General features: G+C 47.6%; 4 non-coding genes across 4 annotated transcripts; 2 read left to right on the top strand and 2 right to left on the bottom strand.

Annotated features, from left to right (window-relative positions):
- Positions 1-17420: 17420 nt before the first annotated feature.
- Positions 17421-17492, bottom strand: trnar-ucg. Its single transcript has one exon. It is a non-coding gene; the product is annotated as a tRNA-Arg (tRNA).
- Positions 17493-17608: 116 nt separating this feature from the next.
- On the top strand, positions 17609-17680 carry trnaq-cug. The gene has a single exon. It is a non-coding gene; the product is annotated as a tRNA-Gln (tRNA).
- A 275-nt stretch (positions 17681-17955) lies between these two features.
- On the bottom strand, positions 17956-18027 carry trnag-ucc. The gene has a single exon. It is a non-coding gene; the product is annotated as a tRNA-Gly (tRNA).
- Positions 18028-18143: 116 nt separating this feature from the next.
- On the top strand, positions 18144-18215 carry trnaq-cug. Its single transcript has one exon. It is a non-coding gene; the product is annotated as a tRNA-Gln (tRNA).
- Positions 18216-18709: the final 494 nt, after the last annotated feature.

Raw genomic sequence — 18709 nt, 5'->3', positions numbered from 1 at the left:
ATTTGTTTTTTGCTATTTTCTAGGTTTTGTTTCTTTGCTACTTTGTAGGGATGGGCGGATGAAGCCTTGTGAAGCATTGAGGCTTTTCTTCCTATTTGTACCGAAAAGGATTCGAAGCTTCGGGGCTTCACTTTGAAGAAGAACAGCGACATCTGGTGGCAGACTGAAATTAAAGAAGCCGTGTAACAGCGTGTCGAAGCACTAGCACAACACCTCAATGTTTCAATCTCACATTTCTCCAGTAAAAGTCAATTAAAGCTGCATGTTCATTCACAGATTTAATGTTGTCTATAACCGTTATCGATGTTGTTGTCTACATTGCAATAAAACTAAATGCCGGTCACTCATATAAAACAACGTGTTCGTGATGGGATTCGATCCAGCCCACTCAGAACGGAAAAGTTTATCATGTGTATATGTTACCCACTAGACTATAGAGGAACCCTTGCAATATCAACATTGTTTGTATATTATTAGGGCCTTAAAGGTTTATGCCAACAGATACTGGTGAACAAGCTCCGACACTTTGAGTCGACACACGGCGGTTCAGTAGACTGACTCAAGCTTCGGAGCTCTGGTATCGTTTGCCCATCTCTACTACTTTGTACATATTGGTTTTGTATGTTTGTTTTTTCCGGTTTATTAAACTGTGATTTTTTGTTGAAACTTTGCCTCGAGTCGTGCATTTGGGTTCGAGTCCATAGTTCGATCTTGGCAGGGGGGCTTGAAAAATTGGGCAACATTTTTACAGAATAGTTGGGAGAACAATCATTGAACACTGCAGTTCCTTGTTGCCAGTTGGCATAATGAGCTACACTAGGTAGAAAAACTGTATCAAGCACTATAGTCTTGCTGGAAGGCCTGCTGTCTGCAGACATTCAGCTGTGTGCTACAGTATGTGGCACCACTGGTGACCACATACTGTCCAATACCAAAGTGAGTAAAATATGAGAAAAGAATCAGGAGTGGGGAATTAATTAAGCCTGACCTAAGCCTTGGATAGCACCTGTTCTGGCTAATGAGTCCAAAGCTTGTGCTAAAAAAATTAATTAATGGAAAAGATGGTTCCCTTCTGTGATTATGTGTGGCCGAGCTGCACTCAAACCCGTTGTAAAATACTCCATTACCAGCTGTGTCTTAATTACAGTATCACTGTGCCAATTAGTCACAACTGGAATTAATGAAGGAGAAACTGAAAAGCTTGAAAAGTCAAACAAAACCGGTATTAATAGTGTTTCCCTCCTGTTAAAATTAGGTTGTCAATTGTAAGATAAATAATTATTAAAGGGTAATTCATTCAATAGCATGAACAGGCTATTATTAAATATACTACACTATGGTGTTGAAGTAAGACAATACATTGGTCGTATCATTAGATGCAGGTAAAGCTTTTGATAGGATAGAATAGCCATACTTAGTCTATGCCCTTGCTAATTTTGGACTTGGTGATAACTTCCTTAAATGAACTAAGATGCTTTAGGCTGCTCCAAAAGCCTCTGTAATTACAAACGGCAAATGATGTCCCGTCTTTTCACTTCAACGAAGCACTGCACAAAGCTGCTGCTATCACCTTTACTCGTAGCAGTAGCAATAGAGACTCTTGCAGAGGCCATCCGTACTGAGCCTGATGTTAGGGCTATTCAAACTGGGGCGAAACAGCACAAAATAGCATTGTATGCTGATGATATTCGTACCAAGTCTCTTCACTGAGTTATAAAGCTTATTGATATGTTCGCTACATTCTCCGGATACAGGATTAATTACGCAAAATCTAAAGCAATATCTTTCTCCCAGCAGGATCCTTGTGCACCCACTGATGCTTCTACTTTCCGATGGTCTCCATCAGGATCTACTTATTTATGTGCGTCACCCTGGACATTTTAAGGGCTAACTTTGTTATTGTATTATATTGTGTTAGTACCTTGCCCCCGCCATCCTTTTCTGGTTATTATAATTTAAAACGCTTTGTGTTCAACTTAAAACTCACTTGTTTCACCTAACCAGAAGCTATGACTCACAGGGGAAGGCCATCGGCTGCTGAGGGCCAGAAACAAGGCCTTCAGAGCCGGGGATGAAACTGGCCTGACAAGAGCGAGAGCCAACCTGTCCCACGGCCTCAGGAAAGCAGAACAGGGCTATACAAATAAGACAACCACTCACTTCAAAGACAGCAGAGAACGCAGCCTGTGGCAGGGCATTCAGACCATCACAGACTACATTACATTACATTACATGTCATTTAGCTGACGCTTTTATCCAAAGCGACTTACAATAAGTGCATTAAACCATGAGTCCAAACTCAGAACAACAAGAATCAAGCAAGTACAATTTCTTCAATAAAGTTAAACTACAAAGTGCTATCAGTAAGAGACATTTAAGTGCTACCAAAGTGCTACTACGGCGCTACCTTCCTTATTCAAGGTATAGTCGAAAAAGATGTGTTTTTAGTTTGCGACGGAAGATGTAGAGACTTTCTGCTGTCCTGATGTCAATGGGGAGCTCGTTCCACCAATGAGGAGCGAGCACAGCAAAAAGTCGTGACTTCGTAGAGTGTTTAGCTCGTAGTGACGGAGCTACAAGAAGTGAACGAGGTGGGTTGTACGGTTTGACCATGTCCTGGATGTAGACCGGACCCGATCTGTTTGCAGCACGGTACGCAAGTACCAATGTTTTGAAGCGGATGCGGGCGGCCACCGGTAACCAGTGATGTTGTACAGCATGTACCTACAGGAGCGTGTTGTTGTGTTAATGTTGGCAGTCAGGGAGAGTTGACTGTCGAGTGTCACACCAAGGTTCCTGGCAGTCAGAGTCGGAGCCAACACTGAGTTGTTGAAGTTAATAGTGAGGTCGTGGGTGGGAGAGCCTTTTCCTGGAAGGAGGAGAAGTTCAGTCTTGTCCGGTTTAATTTTCAGGTGGTGAGCGGACATCCACTGAGAGATGTCAGTCAGACAGGCAGAGATTCGTGCTGCTACCTGTGTTTCGGATTGGGGAAACGAGAGGATCAATTGAGTGTCGTCAGCATAGCTGTGGTAGGTGAAGCCATGCGAGCGAATGACAGAGCCGAGAGAGTTGGTGTACAGAGAGAAGAGAAGAGGACCAAGGACTGAGCCCCGAGGGACCCCAGTAGTCAGAGGACAAGGCTCAGACACAGATCCTCTCCAGGTTACCCGGTAAGAGCGGTCAGTGAGGTAGGATGAGAAGAGTGAGAGCACGGTGCCTGAGATACCAGGTCCTGGAGGGAGGACATGAGGATCTGGGGGTTCACTGTGTCAAAGGCAGCAGAAATGTCTAGAAGGATAAGGACAGATGAGAGAGAGGCTGCTCTGTGAAGCTGCTCAGAGACAGCAAGGAGGGCAGTCTGTGTTGAGTGGCCTGCCTTGAATCCAGACTGGTGGGGGTCTAGAAGGTTGTTACTGTGGAGATAGGAGGAGACTTGGTTAAAGATAGCTCGCTCTAGAGTTTTGGAAAGGAAGGGGAGGAGAGAGACAGGTCTGTAGTTATTGACTTCAGACAGGTCGAGAGTGGGTTTCTTCAGGAGAGGGTTGACTCTTGCCTCCTTCAGAGAGTTGGGGAAACAGCCGGTTGAGAGGGAGGTGTTAATACGATTGGTGAGAAAGGGAAGAAGGTCAGAAGCAATAGACTGGAGAATGTGAGACGGGATGGGGTCAAGGGGGCAGGTGGTTGGGCGGGCAGAGGTTACCAAGGTAAGAACTTGATTGGGAGACAGGGGGATAAAAGAGGAAAACAAGGGGGAAGAAGGTGAAGTTACTGGAGGTGTAGTTATGGAAGATGGATTTTTTTGTAAAGTAGTCAACAAAGTGGCTTGGTAGAAGGGTGGAGGGAGGGGGGGACCAGTGGGGTCAAGGAGGTTTGAAAAAATAGAGAAGAGCTTTTTGGGGTTAGACAAAGAGGATTCGATTCTGGATTGGTAGAACAGACTTTTGGCTGCAGAGATAAAGGCAGAGAAGGAGGAGAGAAGAGATTGATAGGCGAGCAGGTCGCTGGCGTGTTTGGATTTTCACCATTTCCTTTCTGATGCTCGCATAGTGGCTCTCTCGGCGCGCACCAGTTCGGACAGCCACGGAGCCGGAGAGGACTTGCGGACCTTTCGAGTCGTAACCTCACCCTGGCAAGGCAGCTTGTCCGTTGTGGGAGGGTTGTCAGTTCCAAAGAGTGGGGGAGATGAAGAAGTGGTCAGAGACATGAAGTGGAGTTACAGTGAGGTTAGCTGTAGAGCAGTTTCTGGTGAAAATATAGTCAAGGTGGTTGCCAGCTTTGTGAGTAGGAGGGGAAGGACTGAGCGAGAGAGCAAAGGAAGACAGTAAGAGTAGCAGGTCCGATGACTTCTCAGTCTGGATGTTAAAGTCACCCAGAAGGATGAGCGGGGGGCCGTTTTCTGAGAAGTTTGATAGGAGGACGTCTAGTTCTTCCAAGAAGTCTCCGATGGAGCCAGGTGGACGGTAGAGAACAACAATGGTTAGATGAACTGGATGAGTAACCGTCACTGCATGAAACTCAAAAGACAGTGGGGTAAATATTGGAAGGGTGTAGAGAGCAAAACCCCATTTGGGTGAGATGAGTAGACCTGTGCCACCACCCCGACCAGTGGATCTGGGTGTGTGGCTGAAGGAGAAGGCCGAGGAGAGAGCAGCAGGGGTTGATGTGTTGTCTGGTGTGATCCAAGTCTCAGTGAGAGCTAGGAAGTCCAGCGATTGCTTGATAGCGAAGCCAGAGATGAAGTCTGCCTTGTTGAAGGACTGCGCAGAGGAGCTTAAGAATGTCTTTAACACTTCTCTGAGACAAGCTGTCGTTCCATCGTGTTTCATGGCCACCACCATCATACCTGTGCCAAAGAAACCCACTCCGTCTGGCTTTAATGACTATCGTCTGGTGGCACATACCCCCATAATAATGAAGTTCTTTGAACGGCTAGTCATGTCACATACCAAATCCATTCTCCCCCCCCACCCTGGACCCTTTCCAATTTGCATACCTTGCCAAACGGTCCACAGAGGATGCAATCTGCTCTGCTCTCCATCCAGCCCTCACCCACCTGGACAAAAAAGACTCATATGTGAGAATGCTGTTCATAGACTTTAGTTCAGCATTCAACACCATAATCCCTCAACAACTCATCTGCAAACTTGACCAGCTGGGGCTCAACACCTTGCTGTGTAACTGGCTGCTGGACTTCCTCAGTGAGAGGCCACAAGCAGTATGTGTGGGCAACAACACCTCGAGCAGCATCACACTGAGTACAGGGGCCCCTCAGGGCTGTGTGCTCAGCCCACTGCTGAGCACACACACACCTTGCTGACTCATGACTGCAAAACCACCTACAGCACAAACCACATGGTCAAATTCGCAGACGACACAACTCTGGTCGGTCTCATCACCAAGGATGATGAGGCTCACTACAGGAAGGAGGTCAGTCTTCTGACTACGTGGTGCGGAGACAACAACCTCCTTCTCAACAACAGCAAGACCAAGGAGATTGTTGTTGACTTCCGGAGAGGCTACACTGAACACCCACCACTGACCATCAATAGTGCTGTCATAGAGAGAGTGAGCAGCACCAAATTCAGTGAGGACCTCTCCTGGACAGCCAACACAACATCCCTGGCAAAGAAAGCACAGAGGCGCCTCTACTTCCTCCGGAAACTGAGGAAGGCAAGAACCCCCACCCATCATGTGCACCTTTTAACACCATTGAGAGCATCCTGACCAACTGCATCACTGTGTGGGGTGGAAACAGCTCGGACTATAACAAAAAAGCCCTGCAGCGCATAGTGAACGCAGCTGGACGCATCATCGGTGCCTCACTGCCCCCCCTCCCCTCCTCTGGGAGGAGATACCAGAGCCTCCAGGCTCGCACCACCAGACTCTCAAACAGCTTCGGCCACCAGGCTGTCAGAAAGCTGAACTCTCCCCCACTCTCCCACTCCTCTTTTGGACTTATATGTCAAAATGCTGCTGGAACTCCATGTCTGACTGCTGCTATATGACAGATGTAAAGTTTCATAGTTTTTATAGTTCTTAACTTATGTGTTGTCTACATGTTCTTTGTTGTTGTTGTTATCTGTTTTGCACTTTATTATTATTATTATTATTATTATTATTACTACAATCACTTCATGTTGGACAATAGAGAAACATACTTTCAGATCTTTTGTATGTTTGCACAAATGAAAGAAATGACAATAAAGCTAACTTTGACTTTGACTAAAGTAGCTGCAGGGCGATACTCATGTTCGCCAATAGGTGGCAGTAGTGGGTTTTGGCATGACTGGCGCTGTAATACTTGTCTAAAACAAGCAAGTAGCACAGACAGTTAAGATGTGACGCAGATATTAATGTGAGACTGTCTTGGTGTGTTCACAGGTGAGAAAAGTACATAAGCGCCATATATATTTATGTTATGTTCCTTGCTTTTGCGGTGCTATGTTTAGATAGTTATTAAGTGTTGAGTACTCAAAGAGAAGACGGCTAACTAGCGTCTTAGCGCCATTGTAGCGTCAGTAACCTGGCCTGAGAATTACATTGTTCCATGTAAGATTCTATACATGTTGTGTCCTGTGACATATAAACAGTAGTGTGTGTGAGGATGTATAGTTTCAGGTTGTCTGTTCACAATTAATGTAATTCTTGTCTAAAACAAGCAAGTTAGACCAGCGTAACACAGACAGTCAAAATGTGACGCATATATTAATGTGAGACTGTCTTGGTGTGTTCACAGCACAATATAATCATCTTGAATGCTGAATGGAAATTGTCATCCTTCAGTGTGTAATATATGCACATTACCATCTCTACCTGATTTGTACCCTGCCACTTTCACACATTCATATATTCCGTTCGAAAATGATTGATTTTGGTGTAGAAATTGAAGATAAAGAGTGGGATGATATTTGACTTATCCAAAAAAAGGAACTTTAAGATAAATCATCGGCTACCTGTCCACAGTGAACCCTGCCTTCATCCCAATGTCACACCTCTTCCCGCAACCCTGAATAGGATAAGCGGTTTTGGATAATAGATGGGTGGATAGACTACATATAACCCTAGTAAGAGGCAATTAAATGAACCCAGATCTATCAAAGTTTTGTATTAGGTGCAATATAATGCTCACATGCTCACCGTTTTACGAGACTATCTATATATACAAATTACTTAGGACCTGATTGTTTCCAGACAGTGTGGGGAATGAAGATGTTTAACAGTTTGTTCACTGCTGTTCTGTAATGTCACTGGCCTTTTCTTTTGTCAAATGTCATGTAATATGATATTTAATAAAAACAAATGCTCACTTGTGTATTTTGACAATTCTTTATCCAGTTAGATGAAGTGATGCAACAGCCTTCAATTAGAGGTGTGAATGTATGTTGTGGTTGCTGCTCCCTGGGCCACACACACACACGCACACACACACACTTTCTCTCTCTCTCTCTTCCTGCCAGCATCATCTCACCTTTCAACCTGGGGCTTACTGTTTTCTAGCAATAACAAAACTAATTAACGAAAACACATTTGTGGGCCCCTAATGATCTGAATAATGACATAATACACCCATAGAGTCCAATTTAATGAGGAACAAGAAACAAACAAGAAATCTGAGTTAGCACTCCTTTTATTCTAGGGAATACATTATGTTTACTGAACTTCAAGAAAGAAGTTTTACTATGTGTAAATTGTATGTTTTAGAATACATGAAAGGCTCCCATTTGCATCATTATGCTATGTGACTATATAGCCAGATCACAGAAGAATAACAGACATATTAACAGTTCCCAGATTGTTTATAATGGGAAACATTTACTGACGTAGACGGTTCTCTAGCAAAAAAGTTAACCCCCAACTTTGAAGCCCATGAAGAAGCTATAATATACTTCCAGGGTAGGCTCAGTGAATGGAAGTAAAACAATATTAGATTTGTTATTGAATTATCAAAAGAAGATTTCATAGGATAGCTTAAATGTGTATGATTTAGTGAAAGAGACACTTTGGCTTTTGGGAGTCAGAAACTAATAAATATAAACTAAGCAAGTAATGCAGAGGGGGAAGGACTTCAGACTTTTAAAAAATCTGGTTTTGGTGTTCACGCCATCATTAAGCTTAATAATTAATAAATTAATAATTGCCCATGTGCTGCTGTTTGTTGCACCAAGTGTTTCTATTGTCAAATCAATGTTTTCGGATATCGTCAACAAATGAGCTCTCGATCAAGTGGGAAATTGTTGGACTGTTGTGGTTCTCATAATAATGTGCCGTCAGAAAAAGGGGCAGTCCCTAGCAGTCAAAGCTCAGACAATAAAACAATGTATAATACGTGACAGAGTTATGGCCCTTCTTCTTCCCAATATTTATATTCAGTGGCCGGTACATTCTTCAAGCCGGCTTCTTTTGCACTTGTCACATTTCACCTTGACTGTCGTGTCGGTTTCCCACAAAGCAAGTATTCAAATGTATGCAAATGATGCAGTCATTTTAATGTGTGCAACCGATGTCCAGGACGCCTTCTCAATTCTTACATCTGCAATGACTCATTATCAGAACTGGCTCAGAAAATGAATCGCCCCAAAAATATAGTAGAGTAGAGGTGGCACATACAATGTTCCTGAGGTGAGGAGCTTGACATTGTGAATGAGTTCAAATACGTTGGCGTCTTAACTACGTTAACCTTTTAAGTCATATCAAAAAGATGTCAAATACCGAAAACATATATTTTACAACGTTTTAAGCAAATTAGGTCATATCTGACAGTATTGCTGCCAAGATATTTTTACACTCGACAATTGTTCTCAAATACTGAGTACTGTTTTACTAACTGATCAATTACAGAAAAAACACTTAAATCAATAGAGTAACTTTTCAAGAAAGCCATAGAAATCTGTTATAAAAAACACTTTGTTGATCATTTGATCGTTGTAACATACTTATTATTAGTTGGAATGCTTCAGCATTCCAACTAATAATAATAACTTAATAACTAATAATAAGTAATAAGTCAATGATTGTGTGAGTGGAAGCTTAGAGCTGTGACGTCATCGCTAGAGCGGAGTGAAGCTTCAGGATCGTACGAAAAAAAGATTTGTAAATCGTCACTACGGCCACACCGTTTACTCTTTTTACACCATTTATGGATCAAAACGTAGGGATTCTTGTTCTTCAAAGCAAAAACTCTGTGTCACTCATGACACAGGTGCAGCTAATTAGAGCAGTCTCACACTTATTCTGGTTTTAGGTACATTAAGAGGACACAGACAAACACACACACAGAGTAGCTACAGGCTGTCTGTCTTTCTGTATTCCCTTTCAAAATAAAAGCCCAAAGAGTCACACACACATATATTCTCATTCCTCTGTCTGTCTCTCTCTCTGTCTGTCTGTCTGTCTCTCTCTCTGTCTGTCTGTCTGTCTGTCTCTCTGTCTGTCTGTATGTCTCTCTATCTGTCTGTATGTCTCTCTCTCTGTCTGTCTGTCTGTCTGTCTCTCTCTCTCTGTCTCTCTCTCTCTTTTCCCTCTCCCCTCTTTCTTTCTTTCTCTCCCTCTCTGTCCTCCCTCTCTCCCTGTCTGTCTCTCTTCCCCTCCCTCTTTCTTTCTCTCTCTCCCACTCCCTCTTTCTTTCTCTCTCTCCCTCTCCCTATCTCTCTGTCCCTCTCTCTTTTCCCTCCCTCTTTCTTTCTCTCTCTCCCTCTCCCTATCTCTCTGTCCCTCTCTCTTTTCCCTCCCTCTATTTCCCTCCCTCTCTTTAACATTTCAGCTTCAAGCTTCAAATTTTCAGCCATTTTCAGCTTTCTTCAGCTATTGTTTTATATATTTCAGCTTCATTCTTCAGATTTTAGCATTCCAACGCATTTTCAGCAGGAAATGCTCTTTCTAGTTGTAAAATATTATGTATTGAGCTTATTATGCTTGTTTTATGTATCAGGCTTTGCGCACTGCATTTCAATCGCTAACAAGCGCTTACCCGAACTTCAGATACTTTTTCTAAACTCTTAACACAGACTCACACCTACAAACCACAATTGGCCAAATGGATAATTTTCTTCTCAAAAACACATTTTGTTAAATATATACTAAATCTTCATTTCAAAATAGAACACATCTTTCTCTGCACACACTAACTTTACCAAAACACTGGAAATCTTACTCAAAATGAAATTATTCTGTCAAAGAATAACTCTTGTTTTCACTTCACAAGGTCCTTGCAGTCAATCAAAGTACACCAGGTTTCAAAATACTGGCTATTGCTGACATTACAAAAACTGCATAGAATGTTTCAGTTTTACAGATATTTGCATGCAAAACGTGCAATCTACTGTTTTTACACTAAATGTCTTGGTTGGGAACTGTATGTCCACATGTAATATTCACATACAAAAGCATTCCAGTTTGTTTCCCTTTACTGTTTACTACAGGAGGTACAGTAGAAATACTGTTTACAGTATGATAGAACAGAAAAAGTTTTACAGTATTGCTTAAAGTGAACAAAATATCCATGAAACACACAAGAGCATTCTGAACTAAATAACAAAAAGGGGGGGGGGGAACTCCCTGCTCCTCTCCCTGCTCCTCTCACTGCTCCTCTCACTGCTCCTCTCCCTGCTCCTGCTCCTCTCCCTGGTCCTCTCACTGCACCTTCTCTTCTCCCTGCTCCTCTCACTGCACCTTCTCCTTTCACTGCTCCTCTCACTGCTCCTCTCCCTGCTCTTCTCACTGCTCCTCTCACTGCTCCTCTCACTGCTCCTCTCACTGCTCCTGCTCCTCTCCCTGCTCCTGCTCCTCTCCCTGCTCTTCTCACTGCTCCTCTCACTGCTCCTGCTCTTCTCCCTGCTCCTCTTACTGCTCCTCTCACTGCTCCTGCTCCTCTTCCTGCTCTTCTCACTGCTCCTGCTCCTCTCCCTGCTCCTCTCACTGCTCCTCTCACTGTTCTTGCTCCTCTCCCTGCTCCTCTCACTGCTCCTCTCTCTGCTCCTCTCCCTGCTCCTCTCCCTGCTCTTCTCACTGCTCCTCTCACTGCTCCTGCTCTTCTCCCTGCTCCTCTCACTGCTCCTGCTCTTCTCCCTGCTCCTCTCACTGCTCCTGCTTTTCTCCCTGCTCTTCTCACTGCTCCTCTCACTGCTCCTGCTCTTCTCACTGCTCCTCTCACTGCTCCTCTCACTGCTCCTGCTCTTCTCCCTGCTCCTCTCCCTGCTCCTCTCACTGCTCCTTCTCCTTTCACTGCTCCTGCTCCTCTCCCTGCTCTTCTCACTGCATCTCTCACTGCTCCTCTACCTGCTCCTCTCCCTGCTCTTCTCACTGCTCCTGCTCCTCTCCCTGCTCTTCTCACTGCTCCTGCTCTTCTCCCTGCTCCTCTCCCTGCTCCTCTCCCTGCTCCTTCTCCTCTCCCTGCTCCTGCTCCTCTCCCTGCTCTTCTCACTGCATCTCTCCCTGCTCCTCTCCCTGCTCTTCTCACTGCTCCTCTCACTGCTCTTCTCCCTGCTCCTCTCACTGCTCATGCTCTTCTCCCTGCTCCTCTCACTGCTCATGCTCTTCTCCCTGCTCCTCTCCCTGCTCCTCTCCCTGCTCCTCTCACTGCTCCTCTCACTGCTCCTCTCCCTGCTCCTGCTCCTCTCCCTGGTCCTCTCACTGCACCTTCTCTTCTCCCTGCTCCTCTCACTGCACCTTCTCCTTTCACTGCTCCTCTCACTGCTCCTCTCCCTGCTCTTCTCACTGCTCCTCTCACTGCTCCTCTCACTGCTCCTCTCACTGCTCCTGCTCCTCTCCCTGCTCCTGCTCCTCTCCCTGCTCTTCTCACTGCTCCTCTCACTGCTCCTGCTCTTCTCCCTGCTCCTCTTACTGCTCCTCTCACTGCTCCTGCTCCTCTTCCTGCTCTTCTCACTGCTCCTGCTCCTCTCCCTGCTCCTCTCACTGCTCCTCTCACTGTTCTTGCTCCTCTCCCTGCTCCTCTCACTGCTCCTCTCTCTGCTCCTCTCCCTGCTCCTCTCCCTGCTCTTCTCACTGCTCCTCTCACTGCTCCTGCTCTTCTCCCTGCTCCTCTCACTGCTCCTGCTCTTCTCCCTGCTCCTCTCACTGCTCCTGCTTTTCTCCCTGCTCTTCTCACTGCTCCTCTCACTGCTCCTGCTCTTCTCACTGCTCCTCTCACTGCTCCTCTGACTGCTCCTGCTCTTCTCCCTGCTCCTCTCCCTGCTCCTCTCACTGCTCCTTCTCCTTTCACTGCTCCTGCTCCTCTCCCTGCTCTTCTCACTGCATCTCTCACTGCTCCTCTACCTGCTCCTCTCCCTGCTCTTCTCACTGCTCCTGCTCCTCTCCCTGCTCTTCTCACTGCTCCTGCTCTTCTCCCTGCTCCTCTCCCTGCTCCTCTCCCTGCTCCTTCTCCTTTCACTGCTCCTGCTCCTCTCCCTGCTCTTCTCACTGCATCTCTCCCTGCTCCTCTCCCTGCTCTTCTCACTGCTCCTCTCACTGCTCTTCTCCCTGCTCCTCTCACTGCTCATGCTCTTCTCCCTGCTCCTCTCACTGCTCATGCTCTTCTCCCTGCTCCTCTCCCTGCTCCTCTCCCTGCTCCTCTCACTGCTCCTCTCACTGCTCCTCTCCCTGCTCCTGCTCCTCTCCCTGGTCCTCTCACTGCACCTTCTCTTCTCCCTGCTCCTCTCACTGCACCTTCTCCTTTCACTGCTCCTCTCACTGCTCCTCTCCCTGCTCTTCTCACTGCTCCTCTCACTGCTCCTCTCACTGCTCCTCTCACTGCTCCTGCTCCTCTCCCTGCTCCTGCTCCTCTCCCTGCTCTTCTCACTGCTCCTCTCACTGCTCCTCTCACTGCTCCTCTCACTGCTCCTCTCACTGCTCCTGCTCCTCTCCCTGCTCCTGCTCCTCTCCCTGCTCTTCTCACTGCTCCTCTCACTGCTCCTGCTCTTCTCCCTGCTCCTCTTACTGCTCCTCTCACTGCTCATGCTCTTCTCCCTGCTCCTCTCCCTGCTCCTCTCCCTGCTCCTCTCACTGCTCCTCTCACTGCTCCTCTCCCTGCTCCTGCTCCTCTCCCTGGTCCTCTCACTGCACCTTCTCTTCTCCCTGCTCCTCTCACTGCACCTTCTCCTTTCACTGCTCCTCTCACTGCTCCTCTCCCTGCTCTTCTCACTGCTCCTCTCACTGCTCCTCTCACTGCTCCTCTCACTGCTCCTGCTCCTCTCCCTGCTCCTGCTCCTCTCCCTGCTCTTCTCACTGCTCCTCTCACTGCTCCTGCTCTTCTCCCTGCTCCTCTTACTGCTCCTCTCACTGCTCCTGCTCCTCTTCCTGCTCTTCTCACTGCTCCTGCTCCTCTCCCTGCTCCTCTCACTGCTCCTCTCACTGCTCCTGCTTTTCTCCCTGCTCTTCTCCCTGCTCCTCTCACTGCTCCTGCTTTTCTCCCTGCTCTTCTCACTGCTCCTCTCACTGCTCCTGCTCTTCTCCCTGCTCCTCTCACTGCTCCTGCTCTTCTCACTGCTCCTCTCACTGCTCCTCTGACTGCTCCTGCTCTTCTCCCTGCTCCTCTCCCTGCTCCTCTCACTGCTCCTTCTCCTTTCACTGCTCCTGCTCCTCTCCCTGCTCTTCTCACTGCATCTCTCACTGCTCCTCTACCTGCTCCTCTCCCTGCTCTTCTCACTGCTCCTGCTCCTCTCCCTGCTCTTCTCACTGCTCCTGCTCTTCTCCCTGCTCCTCTCCCTGCTCCTCTCCCTGCTCCTTCTCCTTTCACTGCTCCTGCTCCTCTCCCTGCTCTTCTCACTGCATCTCTCCCTGCTCCTCTCCCTGCTCTTCTCACTGCTCCTCTCACTGCTCTTCTCCCTGCTCCTCTCACTGCTCATGCTCTTCTCCCTGCTCCTCTCTCTGCTCTTCTCCCTGCTCATTTCACTGCACCTGCTCCTCTCACTGCTCTCTCCCTGCTCTTCTCCCTGCTCCTCTCACTGCTCCTGCTCTTCTCCCTTCTCCTCTCACTGCTCTTCTCCCTGCTCTGCTCCCTGCTCCTCTCACTGCTCATGCTCTTCTCACTGCTCCTGCTCTTCTCCCTTCTCCTCTCACTGCTCCTCTCACTGCTCTTCTCCCCGCTCCTCTCACTGCTCCTCTACCTGCTCCTCTCCCTGCTCTTCTCACTGCTCCTGCTCCTCTCCCTGCTCTTCTCACTGCTCCTGCTCTTCTCCCTGCTCCTCTCCCTGCTCCTCTCCCTGCTCCTTCTCCTTTCACTGCTCCTGCTCCTCTCCCTGCTCTTCTCACTGCATCTCTCCCTGCTCCTCTCCCTGCTCTTCTCACTGCTCCTCTCACTGCTCTTCTCCCTGCTCCTCTCACTGCTCATGCTCTTCTCACTGCTCCTGCTCTTCTCCCTTCTCCTCTCACTGCTCCTCTCACTGCTCTTCTCCCCGCTCCTCTCACTGCTCCTCTCCCTGCTCCTCTCCCTGCTCATCTCACTGCTCCTCTCACTGCTCTTCTCCCTGCTCTTCTCCCTGCTCCTCTCACTGCTCCTGCTCTTCTCCCTGCTCCTCTCCCTGCTTCTGCTCTTCTCCCTGCTCCTCTCCCTGCTCCTCTTACTGCTCCTTTTCCTTTCACTGCTCCTGCTCTTCTCACTGCATCTCTCACTGCTCCTGCTCTTCTCCCTGCTCCTCTCCCTGCTCTTCTCCCTGCTCCTTTCACTGCACCTGCTCCTCTCACTACTCCTCTCCCTGCTCTTCTCCCTGCTCCTCTCACTGCTCCTGCTCTTCTTCCTTCTCCTCTCACTGCTCCTCTCCCTGCTCTTCTCCCTGCTCCTCTCACTGCTCCTCTCACTGCTCCTGCTCCTCTCACTGCTCCTCTCACTGCTCCTCTCACTGGTCCTCTCACTGCTCTTCTCCCTGCTCCTCTCACTGCTCCTGCTCTTCTCCCTGCTCCTCTCACTGCTCCTCTCCCTGCTCCTCTCACTGCTCCTCTCCCTGCTCCTCTCCCTGCTCTTCTCCCTTCTCCTCTCCCTGCTCCTCTCCCTGCTCCTCTCCCTGCTCCTCTCCCTGCTCCTCTCACTGCTCCTGCTCTTCTCCCTTCTCCTCTCACTGCTCCTCTCCCTGCTCCTCTCACTGCTCCTGCTCCTCTCCCTGCTCCTCTCACTGCTCCTGCTCCTATCCCTGCTCCTCTCACTGCTCCTGCTCCTCTCCCTGCTCTTCTCCCTTCTCCTCTCCCTGCTCCTCTCCCTGCTCTTCTCCCTTCTCCTCTCCCTGCTCTTCTCCCTGCTCCTCTCACTGCTCCTCTCCCTGCTCCTCTCACTGCTCCTGCTCCTCTCCCTGCTCCTCTCACTGCTCCTGCTCCTATCCCTGCTCTTCTCCCTTCTCCTCTCCCTGCTCTTCTCCCTTCTCCTCTCCCTGCTCTTCTCCCTTCTCCTCTCCCTGCTCCTCTCCCTGCTCCTCTCCCTGCTCCTCTCCCTGCTCTTCTCCCTTCTCCTCTCCCTGCTCCTCTCCCTGCTCCTCTCCCTTCTCCTCTAACTGCTCCTCTCCCTTCTCCTCTCCCTGCTCTTCTCCCTGCTCTTCTCCCTTCTCCTCTCCCTGCTCCTCTCACTGCTCCTCTCCCTGCTCCTCTCACTGCTCCTCTCACTGCTCCTCTCCCTGCTCCTCTCCCTGCTCTTCTCCCTGCTCTTCTCCCTTCTCCTCTCCCTGCTCCTCTCCCTGCTCCTCTCCCTTCTCCTCTAACTGCTCCTCTCCCTGCTCCTCTCACTGCTCCTCTCACTGCTCCTCTCCTTGCTCCTCTCCCTGCTCCTCTCCCTGCTCCTCTCCCTGCTCCTCTCCCTGCTCCTCTCCCTGCTCCTCTCCCTGCTCCTCTCCCTGCTCCTCTCCCTGCTCCTCTCCCTGCTCTTCTCACTGCTCCTCTCCCTGCTCATTAATTAACACACTTTAACCAACAGACCAACCTCCACCGCTCGAGTTCTCTGACACGGACATCTTTGTAAGAGGCTTTTCTGCTGTCCTTGCTGCAGAGTGACGTGATTTTTAACGGTTTATTTGTGTCAACTGCACGTGCATCGTGTAGAAAACCAATAGGGTGTTGGAATGGTATATGTTTATACTTCTCATCCAACCAGAATCAAATTCACTCTATCCGGATGGCGCGATTTATCTGGCTAAGTTTTTTTGTTTGTGTTTTTGAGCGATGACGAGCCGGAATGAAAACAAACCAAAATGAAATAGTAACGAGGCTATTTTTAAAATGTAGGGAGTAGAAAGTACAGATATTTGCGTGAAAATGTAAGGAGTAGAAGTAAAAAGTCGTCTGAAAAATAAATACTCCCAAAATTTCTACTTAAGTAAAGTAACGAAGTATTTGTACTTTGTTACTTCTGCAACAGACCAAGCCCCACCCCTCTAAAAAAAACTAAACAAAAACTCTGCACCCGGACGAGAAGAGTGGCTTAGATGGAGTACTATAAATAGTGCTCAAAAGAAACTTGTATTTTTATGCATTAAACTTGCAGCGACTGTGGGTCAGTGGTTAGCAGGTAGTTTTAGTCAAGGTGACTGTGATGTCACATGCATAGCGAAGCCAAATGGATACTATAGCACATGTGATGTCACATGCATAGCGAAGCCAAATGGATACTATAGCACATGTGATGTCACATGCATAGCAAAGCCAAATGGATGCTATAAAGCATGTGATGTCATCACTTTCTACTGGCCGGCCTCTCTGTCTCCAGCTAACCATGTGGCTAACCATGTGGAAGGCTGATCAGCATTTGCACAATTTAACCTCAATAACTATTAGATGGAGTACTATAAATAGTGCTCAAAGAAACTTGTAAGGGCTTTGATATGGGGAAGCCCCCACATGGTTGAGCCCCTATATGGGGAAGCCCCTACGGGGGGAACCCCCCACATGGGGAAGCCCTTACGTGGGGAAGCCCCTACGGGGGGAACCCCCCACGTGGGGAAGCCCCCATATCAAACCCAAATGCATGCTGTTAAGCATGTGATGTCATCACTTTCTACTGGCTGGCATCTCTCTCTCCAGCTAGCTACCATCAATACTTGGTTGGGAGTGGGATATTTCGCTCGAGTTCTCTGACACGGACATCTTTGTAAGAGGCTTTTCTGCTGTCCTTGCTGCAGAGTGACGTGATTTTTAACAGTTTATTTTTGTCAACTGCACGTGCATCGTGTAGAAAACCAATAGGGTGTCGGAATGGTATATGTTTATACTTCTCATCCAACCAGAATCAAATTCAATCTATCCGGATGGCGCGATTTATCTGGCTAAGTTTTTTTGAGTGTGTTTTTGAGCGATGACGAGCCGGAATGAAAACAAACCAAAATGAAATAGTAACGAGGCTAAGTAAAAAGTTGTCTGAAAAATAAATACTCCCAAAATTTCTACTTAAAACATTAACCCTAAAATGTTCAATCACCATCAACTGACACAGAACAAACGGCTCGTACGACTGCATTGGCTGGGAATCGAACCCAGGTCAACTGTTTCGAAGGCAGCTATGCTAGCCACTATACTACCAATGCACAAATAGGGCCTTACATATAGATACAAAATCCGAGTGAAGGGAAATGGGAGTTGGCAAATGTGATTAAAAATTGACAAATGTATTTTAAACCATAAAGAGCAGGCCTGAACTCTGGGTTCCATGGTGTAATGTTCAGCACTCTGGACTCTGAATTCAGTGATCCGAGTTCAAGTCTCGGTGGAATTTTGGTGACGCAGAATTATTGACCAGGTCAAGTTGTTCTCATACTGGAATGGATTTTAAATGTGATATGGAGAAAAGTCAGTAAATCCAAGCAGCCGAAATTATTTGGTGTATGCTTCAAAAAGCATTACTTTGATGATCCACATGACATTTCTGGCCGCACCTGCAGGTCAATTTGCCAATCTCAAACCACTTCGTTTATTTAAGACATTATCCCTAAAATGTTCAATCACCACTTCATTGCCATCAACTGACACAGAACAACCAGCTCGTATGACTGCATTGGCTGGGAATCAAACCCAAGTCAACTGCTTGGAAGGCAGCTATGCTAGCCACTATACCACCAATGCACAAATAGGGCCTTACATATAAACACAAAATCTGAGTGAAGGGAAATGGGAGTTGGCAAATGTGATTAAGAATTGACAAATGTATCTTCATCCATAAAGAGTAGGCCTGAACTCTGGGTTCCATGGTGTAATGGTCAGCACTCTGGACTCTGAATCCAGTGACCCGAGTTCAAGTCTCGGTGGAACCTTGGTGACGCAGAATTATTGACCAGGTCAAGTTGTTCTTATACTGGAATGGATTTTAAATGTCATATTGAGAAAAGCCAGTAAATCCAAGCAGCCAAAATGATTTGGTGTATGCTTCAAAAAGCACTACTTTGATCACCCCAATGCCCTCCTCCTTCTCTCTGGGGACTTTAACCATGCCCCTCCGTCCTCCACTCTGCCCACATTCACCCAGTACCACACCAGAGACAATAAGACACTGGATCTCCTCTATGCCAACACCAAGGAGGCATACTCATCATCACCTCTCCCTCCCCTGGGCCGATCTGACCACAACCTGGTGCACCTCCTGCCTGTGTACACCACTCTTGCACAGAAGCAGCCAGCTGTGACCCGCACAGTTAGACAATGGACCGATGGAGCCGAGGAGGCTCTGAAGGAATGTTTTGAGACAACTGTGTGGGAGGTATTCAGTGATGCCCATGTGGAAGACATCGACGGTCTCACCGACTACATC

Source organism: Cyclopterus lumpus, chromosome 24 (assembly GCF_009769545.1).
Source record: "Cyclopterus lumpus isolate fCycLum1 chromosome 24, fCycLum1.pri, whole genome shotgun sequence".
In the NCBI taxonomy this organism is placed as follows: Eukaryota; Metazoa; Chordata; class Actinopteri; order Perciformes; family Cyclopteridae; genus Cyclopterus; species Cyclopterus lumpus.
The sequence above is the reverse complement of the archived record's forward strand: the minus strand, read 5'-3'. Positions and strand labels throughout refer to the sequence as shown.